General features: G+C 38.9%; 1 protein-coding gene across 1 annotated transcript in view; it reads right to left on the minus strand.

Moving 5' to 3' along the window:
* The window catches only part of lrfn2b (leucine rich repeat and fibronectin type III domain containing 2b), a 196932-nt gene that overhangs the window by 74191 nt on the left and 96446 nt on the right, over nucleotides 1–26295 (minus strand). The window contains exons 4-5 of the mRNA XM_088089559.1: nucleotides 16677–16777; nucleotides 807–906 (exon numbers count right to left, since the gene is read on the minus strand). The gene's annotated coding sequence lies outside the window, so the exon portion shown is untranslated. The remainder of the gene's footprint in view (nucleotides 1–806; nucleotides 907–16676; nucleotides 16778–26295) is intronic.

Below are 26295 nucleotides of genomic sequence, written 5' to 3' on the forward strand. Positions count from 1 at the left end.
GAGAGCCCTCCTCCCCCTCCTCACAGGCAAAACCACGCTGCATAGTTTGCAGCAGACCTGCACTTCATGCAGATAACGTGACAGCGGGACACTGAATATGAAGTCAGCACACTGACCATTGATATCGCAGCTACATGACTGCAGCAGCCAGGCAGCTCCAGGCAGTTTCTCTACAGAAATATGCTCAACTTTCTCTTCCAGTATATTTTTTGAGCATGCAGAACCTTTGAGGGTATTGTGGAGAATATTCTGGAGAGTTATTGTCATTGTTCCAGATTGTTACACTAATAATATACATGTATTTGCATAAAGCAAGCATATTTGTGCACTCCCTTATTGATAAGAGTATCAAAAAGGAAAAATAACCCTTTAAGGTACATTTAGATTAGATAAAAAAAAAAGTGTAATTAATGTGCGATTAATCGTTAACTATGGACAATCTTGGTCTTGCCTCGCCCTGCTTTGGTCTTGGACTCGGTCTCAGCACTCTGGCCTTGGTCAAGTCTTGGTCTTGATTAATATGGTCTTGACTACAACACTACAGTATGAGCTTGGCTCTAAGAACATCACCAGCATCACCATCTGTGTCGATGACTGTATCTACCTCTCTGACAGTGTTGGTGTAATGGCTCACAGTCTCTGAGGGCGGCTGCATGTAGGCAGCCTGTAGATAGTTAGTCATGTTGGACTACAATCTGCAGCAGAAGGCCTCCCCAGGTACATCCTCATACACATCGTGCTGTTTGTTGTATTACATTTGGACACAAATGGCGTGTTTGTCTCTGTGTGTGTCTGGCACTTCTTACCTGCACTGTGCTGTCTCTCTGCCATAAGTTCACTCACGGGCTCTGCCCGCTAATCACAGCCTCCACGTCTCCCACTCCCACAGCAACAGAAAGAGACGACCTGGAGAACACAGGATGACAGCACACCTTCAGCTCAGACACATCTCCGTCCCACAGAAACACGAGTCGCACAGTGAGACACGCAGGCGATATCAAGCAACCTGCAGTATTCTCACAGCACCACGCTGGTGTTTTCACACAGTTTAGCACATTTATTTCTTATTGATTTCAAAAAACTGCTGACCGCTTTTTAAAGTGTACAAAAGTGACATAAAATTGTGAAGGAATAGTTCATAACTGATTCCAGCAGTGTATGGGACGCACTAACATAAAATTGATATTGATCTGCTCATCTCACTCGTATAAAGAAAGCAGATGGTTTCCCAAATATTAATCTGTTCCTTTGATTGTGCTTTTAAAACACGTCTGCCTTTATTTAAATGACTTTAATTTTATGTGGCAGTGCAAAGTGAACATTAATTCTTTGAAATCTGGAACTATAGTAATTTTTCGTGTGCTGCGTTCAGATGCCTTTGGTTAAAAATAAGTTACATATCTTTCAGAATCATGGGGAAATAGGTAATGACCCACTAGGTAAGAAATGTTCCACAAATTGCAATAAATTAGTATATTTAGAAGTTTTTGTTTTTCTAAAGATAGGGGAAATGTCTAAGGGAAAAAAAAGAAAAAAAAAAACATGGAAAAATCTTTATAATTATCAAAATTACATATTTAAATTTATGTGAGAGAATTATTATTATTTTTTTAAGCATGTTTTTAGGTGATTTCTTTGTCTGTTTTTACACTTTCTGTCTCTTTTTTGTGCTAATGTACAGGTAGATTTCTTGTACTTTTTACAAGTTCTTTGCTATATTTTGATCACCTTTTTTTAAGTTGCTCACTGCCTTCTTCCCATCAAGCCAATATGCTCAGGTTACAAAGGGTTAACCACTGGCACCACCTTTCAAATCTTAGCATACTTTTTGTTGTCTACACTCAAAATGAGTTTTTATTATGCAGGAAACAACAACACCAATGTCTCCAATTACATATAAGCACATTTTACCTATGTGCAGGTCAGAACATCTTGAGTCAGCCTTAAAGTTTTCAAATATCTATATTTTCATTTCATTTCAAAATGAATACAGCATACTATCATGGCATTTTGCATGGCAATATTGTATCGATAAATAGATACCAAGTATCAATTTTATGATTTTAAAAGGTAATAGAACACAATATATTGCATCATGTATTGCCACAATTCTCAGCATAATGCAACAAGTTTAAAATTACAAAAAATATTGTATCTGACTTTAATCCTTTGAAACATGTATAGACATCAATTTTCTCGTGCTACGTTTAGATGCCTTTCAAAGTATTTAAACCTTTGAAACTTGAGAAAATAGGTTTGATTTCTTATAAAAACACGGGAAAAAAGGCATTAAGCAACTCGGTGTGAAACATCCCACATTATTAAGATAATACAAAAACATCATAAAATGGCAAGAAAACGACTAAAATGTTTAAATCACTAAGGAATTCCTTAGTGATGTTTAAATCACTAAGGAAAAAAAACATATTAACAATAATAATAATGATGATATTATTGTTATTATTATTATTATCAAGCAATTTGTGTGACATTTCTTGCCAAGTTGGTTATTTTCTTCACCCCATGTAATCAAGAGAAATCAAACCAATTTTCCCAAGTTTCAAAGGTTTTATTACTTGTGAAATACATAAATAAATACAAAACAAACAAGTAAATGGCCTAGAAACAGTCTTTAAAAAATATATTTTCTTTAAATATTTATCATTTATTTTTCTGTAACATAAACATAAAATTATTATAATCATAAATGCACTCTACTATAAATTTTCCATTTTTTGGGGGGGGATTATTTTCTAATAATCCTACCCTCTTTTTCAAACAAATTTTTTAGGGAAAATTTCCAGCAATTTGTGGGAAATTTCTTGTCAAGCTGGTCACTGCCTTTTTTAGTGCCATGGGTTCAAAAAGTATCAAAACAATTTGCTCAGTTTTCAAAGGGTCAAGTAGCTTGTGAAAGGCGTCTGAACGCAGCACAAGAAAACTGATGCTGATCAGGGTTTCAAAGGGTTAAGGCAATAACGCAGGGCAGCCCAGGTGGAGCCCTGGGGACAAAAACAGGAAGCACTCTGGCTGCTGCTCAGTAAGAGAACCATGTCCACAGAGACTTCAGCGAGACTCATGAAGAGTAGAGACGGACACACACATGACAAGCAAGTGCTCATTAATGTCCACATACACACACACGCACGCACGCATGCACGCACGCATGCACGCATCACTCTGCTGCAGCACACACTGGAGGAAACCCGGTGAAAGTGGAATTAGATGTTAAGCTCAAATAGCTTCCTGTCCCGTCTCTGATTAATAGACTAACAGCCAGTTCCAGGAGAAGTGCCCTGAGATCACTTCCTGTTCCACCAGTGTCACTGTAACTAGTCTCAGTGGACGCTCTGCTGGGACGGAGATGAATTGTAATGACCTTTGCTTCTCGCTGCGCTGACATTTACAGCTAATTTACACATTTTATATTTGAGCTAAATAGCTCATGTTCTTATTCAGAGAGAATCACAATGTTAGATTCAGCTTCGGTTCCAACACGAGGAACACATTTCTTCTCCTGCGGTTCAGGATAGTCAGCTTGCTTTGATTGGGGGACACTTTTGGAAAATGTCAGAAGGCCAGGGGCCAGTCACAGCAGGCCCATATATATTCTTGGAGTTTAGGGCATTTGTAGGACTTTAGGACATTTCTCAGATATTAGGATGTTTACATTGTTTCACAGATTTTAGGACATTTCCAAGAGTTTATGACAATTTTAGGATTTCAGGACATTTCTAGGATTTAACAACATTTATATGATTTCAGCATATCTCCAGGATTTTAGGATGTTTATATGATTTTACCATGATTTTAGGATGCTCCTACTTTAGGACATTTCTAGCATTAAAGGACATTTTCAAGATTTTAGAACATTTCTTGGATGAATTTTTTTTAATGAATTTCAGAATATTTCTAGGATTTTAGGGCATTCGATCAGAATTTCTAGGGTTTGAGGATGTTCCTATGATTTTAGCATATTTCAAGGATTTTAGAATGTTTACAGGAATTTAGGGATGTTTATAGGACTTTAGGACATCTCTAGGATTTTAGTGCATATGTAGGATTTTTGGATGTTTGTAGTATTGCAGCATGATTTTAGGACATACCAATAATTTCAGCATATTTCTAGGATTTTAGGATGTTTCTGGGATTTTAGGGCATATGCAGGATGTTATGCTACTTGCAGGATTGTAGCAGGATTGTAGCATGATTTTAGGACATTTCAAGGATTTCAGCATATTTCTAGGATGTCTGCAGGATTTACATTAGGCACTCAGTTAGGAGCTCTGTCAGGGGAACCTTCGCTGAACCCTAACTCTTTGAAAAACAAGCTCTTTTTCGATGCTGTTTTATGCACTCTGGCACCCTAAGTGTAATAAAAGTACAAAAACAATTCCCAGTGTGAATCACTTAGGTTGGATTATATATTAGGAAAAGGTGAGGGGTAGAATCGACACTGGGGGCCAGATTTGGCCCACAGGCCGTAAGTTGAGTATGACTGCTGTAGCTGTTAGTGTTGATGCCTGATCCGTTTCTAACCCTCATGCCGTCTGAGTTCATGGAATGTGAATTTGACCGATAGATGCCCTCGGTGGGGATTTACTTCTCATAATATTTCCTTTGGCAGCGCTCTGACTTGGGAGACAGAAGAGAGCGGCGTGTTGGCGTGGGGTGGGGTTTTCTGTCTTTGGTGAGTTCACACAGAGCAGAGCAGAACGACACCACGGGCAGACCTCGTATCAATATCCGCAAATCCTGTCTGGCAGAATAAGCCGATGAGATGCACTGACACGGCAGCCTGATCCCACAATCATTTACAGAATGTAAATAGGAAGCCATCATCCAGTCGACCTGTCAGGGACCAGTCTCATCACACCTGCATCTGCATATTCATCCGACTCGTAACAGCTGAGTGATCGCGCCTCGTCCTTTCTCTATGTGCTATTAGATTCTGTCGGTTACAAAAAACAGAGATCAAAATGGGCTTCATGTCAGGGCTGAAATGGAAATGTGTGGGAAAACAGCCTCCCAGTGACAAATGATCAGTTTTAAGATTTTGGAATAGTGTTGCTTACAAAAAGACATTTTTACTGAGGTAGAAAAACAAGAGAACTCTACAGAATCACTTAACCCTTTGAATTTGAAGAGAGGCTTTCACAAGTACTTAAACCTTTGAACAGTGAGGAAATTAGTGCGACTGGCTTTCAAAACATGAGTAAAAAAGGCAATAATCAGCTTAGTGAGAAATATTCCAGTAATTGCAAGAAATTTGTAGATTTTTAAAAATATATTTTTCTGAAAAGCTAGAAACAGAAAATCTTAAGAAAATGCCAAGGGTAAAGACAAAAAAAAAAGATAGGGAAAAAATATTTACAATGATAGTAATTACATATTACATGAAAGAGGTCAAGCAAATGTGCTCAGTTTTCAAAGGGTTAACCCTCTGAAACCTGGATCAACATACATAAACCTTTGAGCCCTGAGCAAATAAGTTTCATTTCTTTGAAAAACATGGGAAAAAAGGTGATTGGGCACCTTTACAAGAAATGTCCCAGAAATTGCAAGACATCAGTAGATTTAGATTTTTTTTAAAAAGCCAGAGAAAATCTCCAGATATCTATATTTCTAATTCTCATAAATTATTTTACAGAATTATTATCATTTTAAAGTACCTTTAAAAGGTAATTCCTTGTTTTTGATTTGTTTTGTTTGTTTGTTGCTTTCATTTTCCCATTGTTTTTTTGTCTTTTTTTGTGTGTACTAATGTCCAGGTAATTTTCTTGTAATAATTTCATGCTAATGTTTGGGTCATTTCTTCGTAAGTTGTTCATTCCTTTCTTCCTATGTTTTTGAATGAAATCATGCAGATTCGCTCCCTTTTCAAAGAGTTAAAGCAGTGTGTGCAGGCCCGCTGTTATCCAACCACACCTGTGTTAAACATACATGAGAGCAACTGAGCACAAAATGAGATCAGTTCCTGGGTGGGATATGATCTGAGCTCATTGATGTCTTCACTGAAGCATGAAAATCACACACTTTAAGCAACAGCGCGGTGCAACAACCACACAGGTCCAACCTCGCAGATCCAACCTTGCAGCTCCAACCTGGGTGATTCTTGTATAAATCTAGGTACTGATGTTTCCATAGATGTTAACATCTATGCTCTTATGTCTATTTTGCAAGTTTTGGTGGCACTTTTTGTGGTTGGTTCACCAGTCTGTAAACTCTCCTCCTACCAATTTCTGATAGCTAGCTGCTAGCTTCCTTTTTGGCGAGCTACATCCAGGTTTTCAAATGTGACCACCAGTAAACAATAAGGAAAAGATGAAGATGAGCACTGGCCAAATTAGCATCCTGTTAGCCATTTTACAGCTGTGGGTAATAGCTTTGAGAACCATTATGCTGCATAATTTTACAACTAGATATCAGAAGCTGTAATTTCATTTGATTTAAGCTAAATCCAGGCTTACTAGTGCATCATCATCTCATATATACATAAATAATTATATGACTCAACACAGCTGAGGGCCTATATATATATATATATAAATCTTAATAATAATTTTAATAATAATTTTTATTTCATTAATATATTACATAAAATTTTTGTTGCAATATGGTACAGTCACATGACAATGGCGTTTTGGGGCCCTAAAAAATGCAAACTTTTGAAACTGAGTTCCAGAGTTTAATCTCTTAAAAACCCCTTCTGCCATCACATAAACTAGCAATGCGTGGATCCTGGAAGAAAAGTGACATCATGGCCACACTTCGCATGTGCAGTGCTCTTCTATGGTGTGTCATTACAAAGTAACAGTGCCACCCACTGGCCTGGCATGCATACTACAGTTTTTCAGGTTGTTATTGCCGATCTGTGTACACAAGAATTGTTTTTACAATGTTATCATATGAACGCAGATTTTTTTTTTTTAAATCTAAAGGAATGACTGTTATGTTTTTAAGAAGGGCCGTTCTCATCTAAACGTGGCCTATCTCAATATTTCCTGTCAGAGGGTTAAATTATTTTAAAAAGACTCAATGCATGTGTATATACTGCCGTACATTGACACACCATCCCTGAGCATCCAAAAGTGATGCAGAATGGGGTACTTAGAGGATAATGGTTTGACGAATAGAAACACAGACCAAACGGTGATATTTTATGAGTTGGGTGCGAGAATGTGTTGGCCAATTAGAATCCAGAGTCATTAGAGGTCACTATAACACTCACACAGTCAACCCACTATTTCCTGGCCTGTGACACTGTATACATCCGGGTGTTGTCTATCCTCTGTTGTAGACAACTGTGTGCTTCCAACTCTGTTTTCAGCATGAGAAGGCCCATTTCCTCTAGTTTCTGTTTGGTGTCATTATTGTATTTTGCTACACTTTAATTCACATCTAGAACAGTATAAAAAAAGCCACATGAAAAAGTCACAATAAACTGCACACACAAGGGCAGCTTTCACAGTGCCAATATCATCAAATCATCCGTCTGGTTTTCCTCCGAGAGAGCTTTGGAGGATAGTAAATCTCCGTAGGCGATTTTTGCCATGGCTTTTATTTGTTTGAGCACTAACTGTTGCAATATGAGCTGCTGGACTGTGAAGTGGTTGGCGCGGTTTGAGCCCATGTGCACTCAATAAATGAGAGATGAATGACTGACGGAGATCCAGTTCCTCTCTGCACGTGGCCAGCTTTATTCAGAGGTGAACACTGCACTGTGTGAACGTGCATTAGGGTCAAAAGAAACATTGTGTGTGGGTCAGATCAAAAGCTTTTATACTCTCATCCATGAATGTTTCAAACAGCAGGTGATGTCAAAGCATTTGAGTGTAGGGGGCCATTCTGCTCAGTGATCATATCATTATATAACATCCATTATAAAACTAATATAAACATCAGGTTGTGGTGTTTTGTATAGGTTACCATACAGGTGGAATTGATGCAATTAAAGGGACAGTTCAATTCCTCTGAAGTGGGTTTGTATGCGGTACCTATCCATAGTCAGTGTGTTAGATGTCAGTCAGCACGCCCCCAGTTTGGAGAAGCAGGCTGGAGTCTGATATGGAAGCGAAACAATCTAGTGCTGTGTATTATAGTACGCATCAAAATATATTTTAGCTACCTTGAAAAAGTCAAACCAGAAAAAATGAATATCAGTTTAGATGTATGCTATCCTGAGAGCTTTTTCACTGCATCATCTTAATGTAAGACAGTGATTTTAAACAAGAAAGAAGCTGTTACACTGCTCTCTTTAAAGCCACACAGCTATTTAACATCACTAAACACAGGAGCTCCTGGTCTATTCATGCCTTAATCAGTTAGTTAGTTTGTGTTATTGTTTGTCTTTAGCGTTTGAAATTGTTAGTTCAGATTCATCAAAGTCACACTATAATGCAAACTAACTAACTAATGGAAGCAGCCTTCAACCAGCAGCTTCCACATTCAGCATGCTAAAATTATTGTTTTTATTAATGGAGTCTGGTGGCTTTGACAAGAGCATTGATGGGAATCTGAAGCGGTTAATGATTTCACTGTTGGAAAAGGCTATCCACTGGAAGATAAAGAGGTGAAAGTACTCTAAATATAGTTTACACTCAGAATGATGTTGATTATTTTTAGGTGCCCCCATCCACAGCAGTACATTATGTAGCTACTGTGTCAGACTTCAGCCTGACTCTCCGAGCTGAGAGCATGCCGACTGACATCCAGTGTAGGTCATACATTGATTATGGATAAGTTCCCCATACAGCCCCGATTCCCGGGTGGTCTAACAACAATTTTCTAAGTCACAATCATAAACAAAATGATTCACACAGGAAAATGGTTCAGTACATTTAGTATCCATAAGGTGCCAGAGTGCAAAAAACAACCAAAAAATAGAGCTTGTTTATAGAAATAAAAAATAAATACTGGAAATGTCCTAAAACCCTAGATATCCTCAAATCCTGGAAACCTCCTAAAATCCGAGAAATATCCTAAAACCCTGGAAACGACCTAAAATCCTAGAAAAGTCCTGAAACACTAGAAAATTCCTAAGATCCTTGAAACCTCCTTTAATCCTGGAAATGTCCTAAAACCTAGAAATGACCTACAATCCTAGAAATGTCCTAACATTTTAGAAATGTCCAAAAATACTATCAGTGTCCTTAAATCCCAGAAACGTCCAACAAACCTATAAATGTCCTAAAACCCTAGATATGTTCTAAAATCTTAGAATTGTCAGACAAGCCTAGACATGTCCTTAAATCCTAGAAACCTCTTAAAGTTCTAGAAATGTCCTAAATTTTTAGAAACATCCTCAAATCTAAGAAATGTCCTAAAATCCAAAAAGTGTCCTTAAATCCTAGAAACATCCAAAAATCCAATAAAAATATTTTGAAATCCTAGAAATTCATATGAAGCTGCCTGACTGGCCCCTGTTTCCCTGTCATTTTGCAAAAGTGGCCCCCAAGCAAAGCGAGTTAAATATCCTGCTGTAACGCCTGGCACTACAAAGCTAAATCACCAATTGAACCTCAATACGCTGTGTTTTTTTCTGTTTTTTGAACAAACTGTGCCATAAACACCTTTTCACCGATGATGATGTGCAGTATTAAAAGTTCAGAAAGTCAATTTCAGAGCACAACAGGCCCATAATCCCACAAATCACATCGGGGAGTCATAGGGTACTGACAAAGTGTTTTATCCTGCACTAATAAAGTGTGTGTTCAGACACAGGAGCAGGCAGAGCTCTTTGTATGTACATGTATGTATATGTGTGTGTGTGTGTGTGTGTGTGTGTGTGTGTGTGTGTGTGTGTGTGTGTGTGTGTGTGAGAATACATATCACTCAGTTGGAGGCCTTTGTGTGAGAGAGCTTCTCCCAGAAATGAGGCTAATCTGTCCTGACAGAAAATCACTGCTGCACCAAAATGTTTAATAACCTACTTTCCATGATTACACCATGGTACACCTGCAAAGCTCATTAGCTTTAGGTTATCAAGATGAAAGATTCAAAGGCTTTTTATAAGTCAATTAACAGAGATGAAAGATAATGAGTTTGATGGAAAGCTTTAATAGGCTTTTCTGTTATATGTCGTGTTGAATAGGAGAGCACATTTTCAAAGGGCTCAGCTCCCAATACAAGCCGGGGAAACAGAGGTGCATCTTTTTTTTTCAATTAGGGATTATTGTTGTATATTTAGGGGGAGGTTAAAAGATTTAGTCTGGTTTAACGTAATGATCATACAGATTTTTAAATATAAAGCATAAAATAATTTCAGTTCTCAATAGTAGTGATGGCCAAAGTAAGCCTGATGAAACATTTTTTGTATTTTCTGTGCCAACTACAAGTCGCTTTTGCTTTCAGAGGCTTAAAGAATAGCAGTTCATGCTTTGCTGAACAGAGATCGCTACCTAGTCAACTCAGACAATAACAAAATACGCTTATAAGGCTTCATATTGCTATAACTACTCAATTCTGCATAACAATACAGTCTGTGGGTATTGTGGCTCTGTGCTAAACCCAGTCAACAGGATACATTTTGTACATTTCTGCAAACCATGTATACATTGCATTTGTATGGTATTATGTAGTGGATAGGCTGAGAAGTGGGGCCAGGACTCGGATCAAAAACCAATTAGTTATAGTTAGGAAAAGATAATGTTTGTCAAAAATACTCACTTTTGGTGTCACCATGTTGGCAGGAAAGGCAGTCATGTTTTGGTTAAAAACAACCACTTTTGGGGGCATTATCTCAAAAGTAAATGCAGCAATGTCCTGGTAAAAACACTTTTTGTGGCACTATCCCTGCAGGAAAAGCAGTGATTTCTTGGTTTAAATAAAAACAACCTTTTTTAAGGCAATATTCAAGCTGGAAATGCAGGGATGTTTTGGTAAAATAAAATAAAAAAACCTTTGGACACTGTCCTTACCATTGTAATGGTCTGTGTTGGTTGTCATGCGCTCATGTGTAAACATAACGTCTGTGCTGCTTCATCCCACCATGTGCACTTATTGATATCACAGAAATGATACACACTCCAAAAAACACCCAAATTTCTCGCTAAAAAGCTGCTAAGTCAACCATCCCCTCCACCTCCCAGTGACAAAGTCAGCTCATATTCTACATCACTTTAGAAATGTTGATATATTTGAACCATGAAAATTTAACACACCCATAACATTTTTTTCTGGTGACTGGGCTGGCAATTTAGCCCTTGCAAGCTCATTTGTAGAGATTTTGGTAAACTAGGTCTCACATAAAACTGCAAATACTGGGGCAAGCTGTGCTGCCTCCTACAGCTTTCCAAATCAAAAAAACATTTTCACATAAGTCATATCAAAGGCTCATCTGAAAAAAAAGCAAACACAGAAAGAAGCCACCCATTATAAGTTATTATGGCTAACTGCATATGGATCCACACCTGGGTCACACATTCACCCATCTGCTTTTATCTTGAGCGTACACGGTAATTTGCCCCCTAATAACATAGCTTTGTTAATGGCTTCCGGCTCACTTTATTGTTTCATTTGATCTGCGATGAGTAATAAAGTTAGCGTGTAGTTTTTTTTCTTCAATATCCAGAATTAATATCCTGATTATAGTCTGATTTATTTGTTCAGCAGAACAACATCCCTCCTTATTGTTCACATTCACATTCATCCCACTCTGAGGTGGAGCACAAAGCATCTTTCTCTCCTCTGAAAAAAAAAAAACAACTTCCTCTGTGTCTCATTTCCTCTCTCCACATTTGGTCCTTGAATGCACCACATAATAATGAAAAATTCAGCACTTGGTAAGAGGCTCTTGTTTTTCTCCCCCACTGAATTATCGCCTGCTCTAATACACATTCCACACTCACACCTCTCATTTATACTCGGCCTAGATATTTACGCTCATTTCCTTTGCATAATTTTTCAACTAATGGTAAACTAATGGAAGCATTATTCTTGAGGACACTGCTTAAGTCAAGACATGCTTTCTTTTAAATGGTCAGCAGCCATTATGTCCAGTCATGGTCTGTCTGCAGGGGTAGGCATGGAGAGAACTAAGGAGGGATATACTTCAAGTAAGTGGGGAAGGTCTATAGCCATGTTTCCACCAAATACTTTCAGGATTAGTATCCTTAAAACACATGCATAATCTGTAAGGACATGTACTTTAACATACTGCATTTCCACCACAGACAGTAAGTGTAGGTATGGTTGTTACCAATGGTGGTTACCATTCTGGGTGTATTTCCCCTACACCAACAATGCAGAGGAATGTCTGAACATTGTTAATCATTGAGGGAACAGGGTTTGCACGTTGACATTTTCAGAACAAAAAAGAGCAGGCTAGAGTGTCAGAGTTTCTATCGCAGCGGATGGGATATTTAAAAAATAGGCATTGAGCTATGAGTCCATGTCGAATAAGAGTGTCTCTTTCTTGATAAATTTATGGACTGTAATATCTTTCTATTTATCTTTCTAATAATTTTGTGTGTTATTCTATTTACAGGGGTGTGTAATAAGTAGTTTAAAACTTGTTCAGAATTGTAAATATTGACATATAGGTTTGTATATATGTATGTTGGTACAAATATATATATATATATATACATACTGTATATGGACTTTTTTTTAATAACAATTTCATTATGTAATAAAGAGGCAGGATTAAATAAGTTTATCCTTCTTCTTCCTTTTCTATCTCTTTTGTTATTGATATGTTTTAAACTGCTGTTGCATGCATGTTGGCAAATTCATACAAAAACTTTTCTATGCCTTTCCAAGGACCCAAAACAATTGTCTATATAGTAAAAGCACTGAGGTTTTAGCTTGATGATCGGACCTCACAGTGTGAGCACATTGATTGTGAGCTTTTGCAGAGGATTTACTCAGTGGGAGTTGGAATTGTGCAACAACAATTTTTAAACAGGCTCAAGTTTTGCCCAGCTTTGCTTTCTGACTCACTTCTCACTGGGCAAACCCGTTCCTACATTGGCACTGAACATTAATTTTGAGGTGTATAACTGTCCAAAATGGATGCAATTCTTTGGGATAAAGGACTGTGATGGTTATTTTGCCCTTTAGGTTCGAGGACTTGTAAGTCAGGACAACAATAAGATATAACACAGGAACAACAACACCATGGAGAGACATTTAAGATATCTGCAACACTGTCAGTGGTGGACTGGATATGTCAGAAGCCTAAGTTGACACTATCCTTGAAAGAAGAAGTCTTCATCATCTGAGAGAGACAGCTGTGAACTGGAAACAATGATGTTTTTAACAAGATGTTTCATACAGTTTAGTAAATAGCTGACACCTACAATACAGTTTAAAAAAGATTTCAGTGTAGCTCTCATTTTGATTTCCTCATTTTTAGAGATAAAAGAGCAATAAAAAACAAGAAAAGCATCTGAAGAAAAAACTGTCTCAAACTTCGATCACTTTCTTTCAACACAACATAGGTGTTTTTCTATGCAATACCAAACATCTCTAACAATGTCTTCAAAGATGAGTGCTTTTTCTGTGTACACACTGTCATTGTAAGGGGACATTCCTGCTTTGTTTAGTGCTGCTTGGCCCCAACATGTCAGCCCGAGGAAACAATTCAGAGCTGACGTTTTGGGGTCAGCGTGCAAATTTCCTGAAAAAAAAAAAAAAGCCAATTCGATTGTCGAGTAGCACTGTGCAGGCTGTGGTCTGCCCTCTGCTAAAATATTAATCCAATCCCTGCTGATCTGCTCCCATCCAGGCACATTACACACACTCTTCCTGGAAAGCAGGCGTAAATAGCAGGAAAAGAAGCTAAATTAAAAGTGGCAGCGCTATCAGGGTCTACATCCTCAGTTGAGAATGCTTTTTCTAGCAGCCCCTTGCTCCGTCATGCCCCCGACCACCAACCTCACTGGATGAGCTGTGTGTTTCATTATAACGACACTGCCAGCTATTCTCAGCCATTTGACTTGGGCGCATTGTGAGCTGACCTAAAATGGTAGAATTCTGTGTATGGAAGCTGCTGCCTGGATATTAGAGGGGCAGCGGCATCTTGTCTGCTGACAGGAAGACACTTTGGCTAACAGACTGGTTAAGAAGGCCAGCCCTGTCCTGGAATGCCCCCTCAATCCAGTGGAGGTGGTGAAAAAAAACGCATAATGGTTATTGGGGTAGATGTCCAGTTTTGCCAGTTCAGTCCAGTGCACGCACTTAGACCCACAGATGTATTAGGAAGATCTGGATACAGCACCGAGAGGTGCTCAGTAGCACATCAAGCAGAAAAAAGATCTTTTTCCATGATGTGAAAGTATCCAGGTTTTCCATATCGACCCACGAGTCTTGCACACTAGAGAGATATCACTTGGGCACACTCGGCCAAGCTCAGCCGAGTGTGCTAGAGCGGGTAACTTACACCGATGGAGCAACTTACTTCCAGTTTTGCACTTTGCCAACTTGAATGGCAGTCCAAAAATTTCATCTCTCAGCTATTTTAGACTTTCCAAAATGGATAGCTAAAATCTGGGGAAAAGTTTCTCTGGGCTCGTGGGCATCACATGATGGACCTGGACGGTGTAATTCTACTTTTGGCCACAATCATCTATAATTGCTGAAAAACCTGTTTTTTGACTTTTTTAAACCATCATTGAATGATGACTCTTCACATCTTTTAATTGCTTTGTATGGGCAGCAAGTTAAATGGAAAATTGTCTCAGCTAAAAACAACAAGTCCTTTGCAGAACACATTTTGGCCTTTGTTGTGCTTCAAAATCCCTGCAAAATGCCTCATTTCAGTATCGGGATTTGATCCAAGAAGTCCAATAACATTTTGGAAGTCTTCAAGAGTAAGCAATTAAATAATTTTATTCCCATTCAAGTTAGCAGAGCGCAATACTGGAAGTTAGCAGTTCAGCCAGCGGACGTTTGCCACTGAGCTGTGTCTAGTGTGCATGCTCTGTGTCACATGGTACGGAAGTACTCTTAATAATCCACGAACAATGCTGGCAATTTTACAAGTTGAGCAGCAGTTGAACCATTTTGGCTTAATGAGCAACTCGCAAAGGCATAAACGGAGCCCCGTGTTTAATGCTGTATACAGTTGTCTTAATACATCCATGGGACAAACTATTCCACCATCCACAGTCCTCTGCACAGTGTTATACCACCTGGTTTTGGAGACTTACAGATTTTGTTTTTTTGGTCATTTTTCCTTGATATTTGTTCTTCTACAATAAGTAGAGGCACAATCCATGCTGTTAAATGGTTTCTTTTTAGTCTATTTTTATTGTGTTCATCGATATTTCCTACTTAATTTTGCTAAAACCTACAGACAAAGATATCACAAGATTTCACAATGTAAAATTAGAAATGTAAAAAAAAAAAAAAAGGTGTTAACATATCCAGTAGATATAAAACGCACTGATATAACATATCCTTGGTTTGCAGAATTGCAGGTTTAAAGTAAACATTTATTGTCGCGATCAGGTTGGATGAATATGTGTATTTAAGAGGAAGGCCATGATGCAAAGAAGGAAGATAATCATCCCTGGGTTCTTGGAAACTCGGACAATTTTGCAGCCCACAATTCATTACAAGGCACGGTGTCACCACAGTACGTAATGTGCCCTTTATATAGCTAAAGGGAGAGTGCAGGTGTGAAGGTCTGGGTGGTGAATGGGCATGTAGTGAATCAGCAAGAGAATTTTTGTCCTGTAACAATCAAACAATTTATGATGGCTTTTTCTTAAGCACAAGCTCTTCTTAAGCCCTAAACCACATTGTAGCGACTATGCGTTGATGTCCTAAAAATCATTTTTAAGTATTGGCATTGAGCCTTTTAAAACATACCATGAAACTTCATATATAAGCCTGGTCCCAATTAAACATCCAGTCCCTTTTACTCGCCCGGTGAAGCTACACATATTCACAAATACAGGCCTGTCTCAATTAGAGGCCCAGTTACCATGCTCTTCATTTTTATAAAAGGTCTTTGGATGTATAAAACTGGACTGTTGGCTACCCACTGAAGATAATGCTAGTTAACTCCTTTGATAAAGCATACAAACATAAATGTTTAAACTTTTCTCGATATGGATATACTACGAACATTTCACTGAAACCATGAGCACCAAAGAAGACAATAATACTGGCTGAGTAAACAAGAGACACATAAAAAGAGGTTCAATTAAACTATTTGACTGTGTTTCCATCTTTGCTGTGCGTCAGCTTTATTTGAAAGTTAATAAAAGCCTGTCCTATACAGAGGCCTGCTCCAAATATAAGCCTGTTGAGTTCAGTGGATTAAGCAAATAATAGCCTGGGCTATTAATTGAAGTTTCATGGTAATCCAGGATTTTGAAACCAAGAATCGCACAGTATCTTTGGGCCTGGTAATAAGGCTGAGATACTGTGCACCCTGCAAACCTTTCCTACATCACATCAGTATTTCAAGCTTGGTTTCAGGGACGCAGTGATACCTGAGAGTTTTCTTAAAGACGCATCTTAAAATCAGAGTTTTTAATAACACAACCTTTAGTTCCAGGAGCTTAATCCATATCTGCCAGTCCTTGTTTAAGAATCCTAACAGCCTGCCCTTTCTTCATCTGCAGCTCTGACATTTTGTGAATTCCTTTATGACTTTATGTGGTCTTAACAGTCACATAGATGTCTTTGCAGAAAACACATCAGCAGCTGGATGAAATACTCACAGTGAGGATTATGAGGTGGAGGAACCACCCGAGGTCAGGACTCCATCTTCACACCTCTGCAGTGCCTGGGGCTCCGAACACATCCTCATCGTCACAACCTCCTGTGGGAAGGCAGACAGACAGACAGTGGTACACTGAAGCGATCAATCACTGTCTATGCAGTCATCTGGCAGACTCCAAAACATATTGAAGTCGTGGTCGCATCACTTTTCAGAGAATTCCAACAACTTGTGTCTTTCTGATGACACTGTACATCGATCAGGGAACAAATCTCCTCAGTTCTGCTTTTGGTATCGACTGTTCTGCTCCAGAGCCTTCAGCCACAGAATAAAATTATGAGCTTAAAAAACACATTTGTATAGTGTGCAGGCCTGGAGATGTGTAAATACTATTTTTTTTTTTTTAAAACACCTGCCTCAGCTGTGTCCAAATTCATTTAAAAAACCCTTTAAAAATGTTTTATCTCTCCTTAAAGAGTAACTAACCCCCCCCACTTTTGGCTTGAATTCCTTCTCCCTGGAATGTGAAAAAAAAAGTCCCCTGCCCCCTCGGACACACACAAAGTATTTGGTTGGTAAGAGTTTGACAATGGGTCAGCGACAGGGGGCCTTGGATAGTGATGAAAGCAGGATCCTGCTTCCAGGATTAGCCAGTAGCAAAATTCATTGCAATAGCAAGGTTTCAATCTTTAGAGGGCAGCCACTAAACATATTTATAACAACACTTGTAGAATTTCAGTACTTTGCACTCAAATGTCAACAGCTGGACTTAAATAAATCGACAAAAGTACTAAATACCCATATATACTGCTTTCCAACTGAGGAAAAACAAACTGTTTGGGGGTTTAGTTACTCTTTGTCTTTCATTGGCACAGAACCATGTACAAAACATTAGTTTTAGCTTGCAGGTAACGTAAGTGACCTTGCCATTTTTAGTTGGCGCTGAACATCCCTTTGACATCACATCCGTTGAAGCAAATTAAGCATAATTTCCAATGAGGCATTACTGTTCATTCTTTAAGGTACTTGACCAAAGCAAACTGTTCTCATTGGTCGTTTGCACTTTTACCGATGATGCACTACAATTTGCATATAACCCACATAAGAGCCAGAAAGCTGTGATCACGCGGCTTATGCATTGTTGGCTGTCGGGAGCAATGAAGGAAATTAGGTGACGTAGTATACATCAGGGAATGCAGGCAAGTGACCATCACCAGGGCAAAATTTGGATTGAATGTGGCTTCTGCTAAATTTGACATGAACAAAGAGCTAGTTTGTTAGCTAATGTTGCTAGCTTGCTACGAAAAAATTAAAAATAAAAGTAATGTAAAATATGATTTTATTTGTACATTTGCATTCCATGTCTGACTACTGATTCTATGCCAGCCAGGCAGCATCTGCTTTATGTGTTATATCTTGTATTTGTAATGGCAGGTATACATGGCAAACATCAATATCTCCTCAGAAGGTGTTTCTTTGATATACGTTGAGGCTATAACCTTGCCAATTAAAGTTCACCGAAATTAAATTCCACATAATGCAAAGCTGTGAATTTGCACCACCCCAGGTTGTGATTGTTTTATTTACCCCTTTTCTCGCATTTAATGGAAGTAAATGGGAGGTATATATTAACCAATGTTATTTTTGCACATATGTAAACATGGCCTTACAGAGCACCAAAGTCTGCGTAGGGAGGCAGTCGGGCCGAATGGATGGTTCAAATAAATACAGGACTTTAACCCACGAGGCCCCGGTTTGTGTCCCGTGTGAAACCAAATGACAATGTCGGGTTATTTTAAGTCATATATATCATTCACATCATTTTTGTATAATGAAGAATTTTAGCCTGCATCATTGTAACCACCAACTATACTGGTTGTACACGGATACTTTCACAGAGACAGTATTCATTCTGTGTAAAAACCAGAACTATTTTTGCTGCCCCAGTTTCAGCTGGATCTATTGTGAGGCTTCATCAATCTGAACAGGGCCTTTTTAGCACAGAGATCTCTCTTTCCGTTTCCTCAGAGAGTGTTTACATGCTAGAGGGATATGTCCTATTAGATGCATTGCATGGAGAAAACACAGGCAGCAAACCTATATGACAACCGGCTCAGTTTGTGTAACTCTAACAGCCTGAGCCTATTATTAGCTTCAGTCGAACTTAAGAATAAAATGCTTTACAGAACAAAAGACTGTGTATGTTCTCCCCCATCTCTTCCTTTGGAGTTGCACTAAGGCCTCATGGTCAGGGGAGGGGGAATGATTGAAGAAGAAATCATTGCAGCAACTGTTGACTCTTTGAACTAACACATGGCATGTAAGCGAGTTTTGCCCAACTTGAAAGAAATCCAGACCTATCTTTTGAACTGCTTTCTTCAAACCAGTGTGTGCACTCGATTGTTCATGAGACCTTTATAAAATGTGATTTACACTGGAAATACAACAGATTGAGATTGTCAGATGACCAGTTCTAGACTTTTTCTGTTCACAGTGTCAATTACTTGTGCATTTATGGCACTGGGATTCAAGGTTCATTGATCCATGCCTCATGAAGCCCCTTCAAACAATGTTTCCAAATTAATTTATGGTATGCAAGAGTAGAGGAATGACCATGAATATAGAAAAGTTGTTGATCAGCAGAGAGCCCAGCTGTGACTGATACGGGTGGAGGTGAACAGTGCGAAAACAATGCTGAGAGCCTATTACACACTTGCTGAAAGGTTGCTCTACTAAAGGGCAGTTCCATCCATCTGGATGAATTATACTTGGTAGATTATACCTGGCAGAATAAAACTCAAGTAGCTGATTTCCTTTTCCTATTTGTTCTATATTTCATAATAATTAAGTTTTCAGGCAATTCTCAAGTGCATCTCTGCTGCCACTATTACTTACGGTAATATCACAGGAGCAGCTTTACTTCTGTAATGCTCCGATTCTGGTTTCAGATCTGGTTGGTGATGAAAGAGACTTCAGGGCTAGCTGTGGTGTTAACTTAAATTTTGTTCATATCCACACATCTCAGTGGGGCATTTTTCTTCAGATTGTGGTATTATTTCTAAGCAACAACATTTTTTCTTGGACATTTTTAATAAGTATGTTTACATAGTCTTAGTCACAACCTTCCACATTTGCATTTTACAGCCTTGGGCTCAGCTAAAACTACAGAATCCCAGGCTGGGCTTTAAGGACAGCAGTTTATTACAATTGAATTTTATTTTTATAGCTCTGGTAATTAGTTCTATCAGTCATGATAGAAATATAATTGACATCCCTAAAAGCAGATTCACTTGCAAGTGATGCAAGCAGTCACACAACCATTAAGATATAATTTTAGTTTCTCATTTTCATTTTGCTTTTCATATTTTCAATTGGCTGACATGGTGGTTAATTAGAAGTCGGATTGTCTGACTGTGTGTGTTTTTAGCCCCTAGTAGACATTTTTTCAAGCAATGCTGCCATGCTTCTGTGGCTTTGCTTTGGTGTAAACATAAGTGATAGATGTGATGACCAGAGATTTAAAAATAACATCTGAGTTGTAATAAATCATAGATTTCCTGTGAGTTAATTTAACTGCAGTTAAGGAGACTTTATACAGTAACCTCAGAGTCCAGGGTTTACTCTGCTAACACAACAATCTCACCTCAGGTCCTTTTAGCAGCTGTTGTGGACATTTAAATCAAGTGTATCAAGTGCCCCATTTCCACGTGAAGATCGTGGACCTTGAGGTTAGACTGTTTTGCTGTTTCCAAGAATGATCCTTCCAGCTGAACAGGAATAACAAGTTCAGATTGCTCACAGCATATCCCTTGTGGAAATGGGGCAAAACAGATCTATTGTTTTAATGCTTTCATCTCAACCCTCAGCCTGATCTCCCTCCTGGGTCATCAAGATACGTCCCTTGGGCGGTGCCTGGCATCACTAGGCGAGTTTCGATTACAGATTTGAGCCAAACTAAAGCAATATTTTCGCAATATTTATTATGTGACTTCTCTTCTCACGATAACATTCCAAGAAGCATGGTGATGGATGTTGAAAACATCACATTAAGTGCTATTGCTGCCATCACACTAGATGGATGGAATCAGTCACAAGCACATGAAAAAAGCAAAAGAACAGCATCAGGTAATAACCACCAACCCTTCTGCATCAAGACCAGCCCACCCTAGGGCGTCAAGACACTATGCCAATGGCTGCCTTTTTGTCCCCTCTAGCATCTATATGCTAAAGGGGACAAAATAAAAAAAAAACCATGCATGCATGCAATAAGCCTACACTACACTTCTATTGAGTATACAGTAAAAATCCTTGATATTTCCATGGACCATGGGAGGCTGTAAGGAGTCCTTAAATTTGGACCAAGGTTGTTGGTGGGCCTTTCACTTAACTCAAATGTAAACCAATTCGCTTCATTATAAGACGTTCAAGATAATAGATGTAGTATGCAGAGCAAAAGAGTTCACTTATGAAGGTGCATGGATCCCACACGTACAGAGCTTTGACCCAGGACACAGGTATTCATGTTCCGTGTGGAACGAAATGTCAACGTAGACTTAATTTGTCACGTCAGTTGTTTATCACTTGGCCACGATCTTTTTGTAACCCCAGTAGTTTTATTGCCTAAACGTTTCTGCTGACCCCTTCTTAATCATGTGTGTAGACTTGCATTACGTACCACTGACCCCCTCTGCATCCACCAACCCTTTCACTGTCAAAAAACAATGCAAAAAATGCTTCTGCCCAAACATGAAAATATGCAGTAGGGATGAGAACATGCTGCAACCTAATTTCAAACTAGTGAATTAAATAATGTTTCTTTGAACTACCATGTAGTTGAAAAAGTCTAAAGCCAGTCCTGGAGAGAACACAACAACAACAAAAACCTTAAATCTCCATGATCCTTTATAATACAACACCATAGATTCTTTACAAAATTTGCATGAGATAACAGTCTTGCAACCCGATCCATTTTAAAATAAAATCAATTCACTGTAACATTTGCAGATTTCAGGTCAGCATTGACTGAAGTGATGGTCAAATAGAACAGAGTGGTGAGATTTTCTCAGAGCATGAGGCACGCATCCTGTGCTAGACTCACACTGGCTCTGTTAGAGGACAGAGGGTCTTCACAGGAGGCCGTGCTATTCATCAGAGGACAGGACAGGCTGTGAAGCAAACTGTCCACTTACTAAAGCTTCACCAGAAGCACCAAACTATGAGCAGAAGAAACCCAGCAACACAAATCCCTCTCTCAGTCATTAGCAAGCATGAAGCTATCAGTCACAGTGAAGTGAGCCCTGCTCATTAGGTCCCACAAGCTGCTCAGTTCCCACTAGTTTAATGCCCGCTGCAGCCGTTGCTCAAAATGGATTATGATTTCTGATCACATTATTCTCTCTGTTCCAGAAAGCAGTCGACTCCCTAATTACTGTTCTGAGCACAGAGGCCATGTTCATACTTTCCACGCATTCACACTGACTCAATACAATTAATCGGTCACTGAGACGTTTAGTCAGCTTTCATTTCAAACCTATTTAATGCTGACAATCAGAATTAAGTCTGCGGTGCAGAGCTGTTAAACTGGCTTTAGCAGCAGCCTCTATCATGGGACTGCAAACACTGATGTCTGATTCTCTGCTCCAGTTCTCTGTCTCTGCATACCTTTCTCGCTGTGTGTCTCTCAGAGCTTCCTTCCTTGCATTTCCCTCCCAGTTGCGTTCTGTCCCTATTAATATTATATATTCCTCCCTCTCACTTTGTTTTCTTCTTTCCTCTAACATTCATCCAACCACACTCACAAGTTCTGGCACATTATTGTCATGCACAACAATTACAAAGAAACAGGCGTTGGCAATACAATTCTTAAGTTCTCAGGCTCCCTACAACAATGCTCATACAAATATGCATAAAGAGAAAGTCACGCAAGATAAAATGAGAATCTGAGACCGAAAGTACCTGCAATGTTTAAACAAAGGGAAGCTAGATTTACTGCTTTGCTATTGCATGCCTCCACAAACCAATCAAATTGCAGTTTACATCCATGTTTGTCCAGACTCATATGTAGCTAGACAGTAGACAGTGCTTCAAATATGGATGTTGCTGCAAAGAAGCTACACATTCCCACAACATAGATGCTTCACACACAGCCAGAAAGAACTGAAGATCTATGCAATCAACAGTTTCAAGGTCGACACTCAAGAATAACGTCACCAATTCAGTATCTGATCAAATGTCTTCCCCACTGATTCTGAGATAAGATGTTAAATAATGGGAAAAAAATGGAAAAACATTACATTATGACTTCACAGTGAAATTGACCTTTGAGATTCAAAATTTCATAATTTTCTCTGATGAGACATTTTTTTTGTGTAATGTTTTAATAATTAGTGCACAAATTCTTGAGATATGTTCAAAAACACATTCTGTTATGTCCCAGCAACCTCAACGTTTGACGATCAAATTCGAAGCAGTTCATTGTTAAGTCATAGTGGACGTTTGTGCCAAATTTGAAGAAATTCCCTCGAGGTGGTATCAAAATTTCATGTTCATGGGAATCAGGCAAACGCACAAAAATGCCCTCAGCTCTTGACTTTTGACCAACAAATCCAATTAGATCACTGTTGACTTGATGTGGTTGTTTGTGCCAAATTTGAAGAAATTCCTTCCAGGTGTTCTTGAAATATCACATTTTCAAGAATGGGATAGATGGACAGACAACCCAAAGCCATAAGGCCTGAAATCATGGCTATCCCTGGTGTGGATGAGGAAAAATCTAGATGAAAAGTACCCTCCTGCATGTTGGGCTTGTTGGCAGTATGCTGGTCGATAAGGCTGCTGCATTTCTGCAGCTGTAAAAAAACTGCACGCATGAGTCATGAGACATTCTTTCCTGCAGGGAGTGCCCTGTGCTGGAAATGACCTAATGCAAATTTTATACCACCTCCTGCTATGTGAGGGTTAAAGAACATGCGTCACACACACATTATGTTGCTGCTTGTCAAGTGTGGACTACACAATGTAAAATTCATGTAAACTTAATTATGTTTGTTAAACAGGGGTTACTTTGTCATGTCAGCAGGTGGAACGATTAGTTTGACTTCCATATTGGCATGTTGATGACATCAGGCTAGGGCTCTTATTCAACATGAGAAATTTTGGGCATGTTCTGAACAATGTACACTGATGTTATTACAATTTACTGTTTTATAGCAAAACAAGCAAAATGGCCACTACGCCATAGCTACGTTGTACGTTAATGATATAATACTGTAATGGCAAAATTTTAAGTTGATTTGATGAATTCTCTTGGAGGACTTTGTTAAAATATAAAATTTCTTAACTTAATATTGCCGTGTAGATGTCATTAGACCTGGACTATTATCATGCATGTGAAATTTGGAGTGAACTGGCTGATGGATACTCAATTTACTAAATCTTCTTGTTTTGTGGCAAAATGTGCAAAATGGTCTACACCCCACAGCTACGCCATTCAACAAAAATCTAAATTTTAATAACTTTTCTTACTTAAAGCCAAAAATACAGTAAAATTACACATTAAATTCCAAACGGCTGACTTTTTATTCGTTTTGGGTATGTCCCCAAGAGTCTTTTGTTAAAGTCTTAAAATGTTACATGCCTCCCAAATTTCATACATGAAGAAGAAACATACCAAAAGGGCTACAGGTTGTCATGTGCATGCAAAGTTTTGTAAGTTTTTGTGAGCATCTTCAGCTCCTCAGAAATGCATAAATGATAATAAATCTTTGCATTATAATAGGTTCCTTGATCCGTTTGGTGCTCAATAAATATTTGTGGTAGACAATGTACAGTAATTGTAAAATAAATGAACTGTAATATAACTCCAACTTTTGTTTTCTCCAACGTATGTCTCATATAGTATGAATAATGCTCCATAAGCAATGTAGTTCGTAAGCGCTCCCTTAATCTGGTTTTGCACAAACAACTTTAAAACCTTACCCAAACATGACACGGGTGTGTCTGAAACATCATGCTTAAGGGCCCCTGTGCGGCAGCAAACATTACGGTGGCAGGTTATGTAATGATCTGCTGTGTTAAATGAGAAAAACTTGCTGGCACAGGCACTTGTGTACAAATAGTGCCGCATAGTAAAAAAATCTTGGTTCCATGAATAACTGCGTGCTTTGCTTTTTATTGTTATTTCTTTCTTAAAACATGGCATTTCACCTCCAGCTTTTTCCCCTCCGTGACCCAGTTGAGAGCAGCAGTGAGTCTCAGCTGGCTGCTTCCAGCTGACGGTGCGCTCACACCCCGGCAACTATATTGGTAACGCTTGTCACTTGAAAAATAGGAAGGCGCCCAGCAGTGTGGTTTGATTTTCTCTGTAATTACATGCAAACATAACCGTGAGACAGAAAGATAGTCTGAATTCAAATATCCATTGCAGTGAGGCACAGAGCGAGCAAAAAGTGAAAACACCTCCAAGATGAAAAAAAGCTGTTCTGAGAATCTGACCTTACTCCACAAGAAGCGAGAGAAATGTTTGGGAGTTTTTGTTGATCACAGTAAAGTTGGAAATTACACATTGCTGATTCAAATCATATTATTTAGCTCAGCATAAAGATTAGTAGATGGTAAGGTTGCTGAGTTTGTGTCCCACTATAGATGTTATTAACCATATTTCCCCAAACTTTGCATGGGCCGGTTGCTGTCTTGTAGAAAGTGAGTATGTTGAAATCTATGGATGTGTTATAGGAACGATAATGGAAAGGCAAGCCGCTTATACATGAGAGTGGTCATCTATGAGGGATTTCTGGGAAGTGATAGTCCACGATTTCACAGAGTAATTGTGGATTCAAAACTTCTGGATGATCCGCTCAACTTTTAAAGAGTTAAGTGATGCATAACACCTCTTGTAGCACCTGCTGCTTCATGCCCGACGCCAGTTCCGGCTGTCAAACAACAACTTTAGTGCTGGAGTCTGGAGTTGGCTTTTTGTGAGGATGTGTGTGTGTGTGTGTTTTCTACACTTTACCATGTGCCTCTTTTGCTTAAACCTAACCTTCCATGACTTAGTTGCCTAATCCCAACCATCAAGACGGTCCACTCTGTTGTGTTAACAGCACAACCGTGCTGCTTCATGTCACCACACAAGCATTTGTTGACATCACAGTTACAGACTGCACCATTCCACCATGACATTATCCCACCATGTGCATTTGTTGACATCACCGTGAGGAAATCTCGGAGCGTGAACCGCAGACGTAGAAGGATACCTAAAACGTCATAGGTTGACGAGCTCGGAGTGGCAATGTGTTGGAAAAGCGCATAGCCATAGCATCATGTGAACTATAAAAGTGAGAATAATGTTTCCTTTGCAGTTTTGCGAAATATGGCTTTTTCGAAATTGCCTGAAATACCACCTCGTGCGAGCGTAAAAAAATTGTTTGCGTTTTTTTTTTAAAATTGACTTGTTAGCAATTTCAATTAGCGCCATTTGAGGGTTACTGTAAACCTGCCTCATGTTCTGATGAATGCAGCAGTAGCTCAGCTGTGTATCCCAGTCTAATGATACAAGCACAGAAGGAGCTCTCAACATGTAAAAGATAAGCTGTACTTGAGCACATTAATCTCTGCAGACA

This window comes from Plectropomus leopardus, chromosome 16 (genome assembly GCF_026936395.1).
Source record: "Plectropomus leopardus strain MGB_pleo_1.0 chromosome 16, ASM2693639v1, whole genome shotgun sequence".
Taxonomy (NCBI): domain Eukaryota; kingdom Metazoa; phylum Chordata; class Actinopteri; order Perciformes; family Serranidae; genus Plectropomus; species Plectropomus leopardus.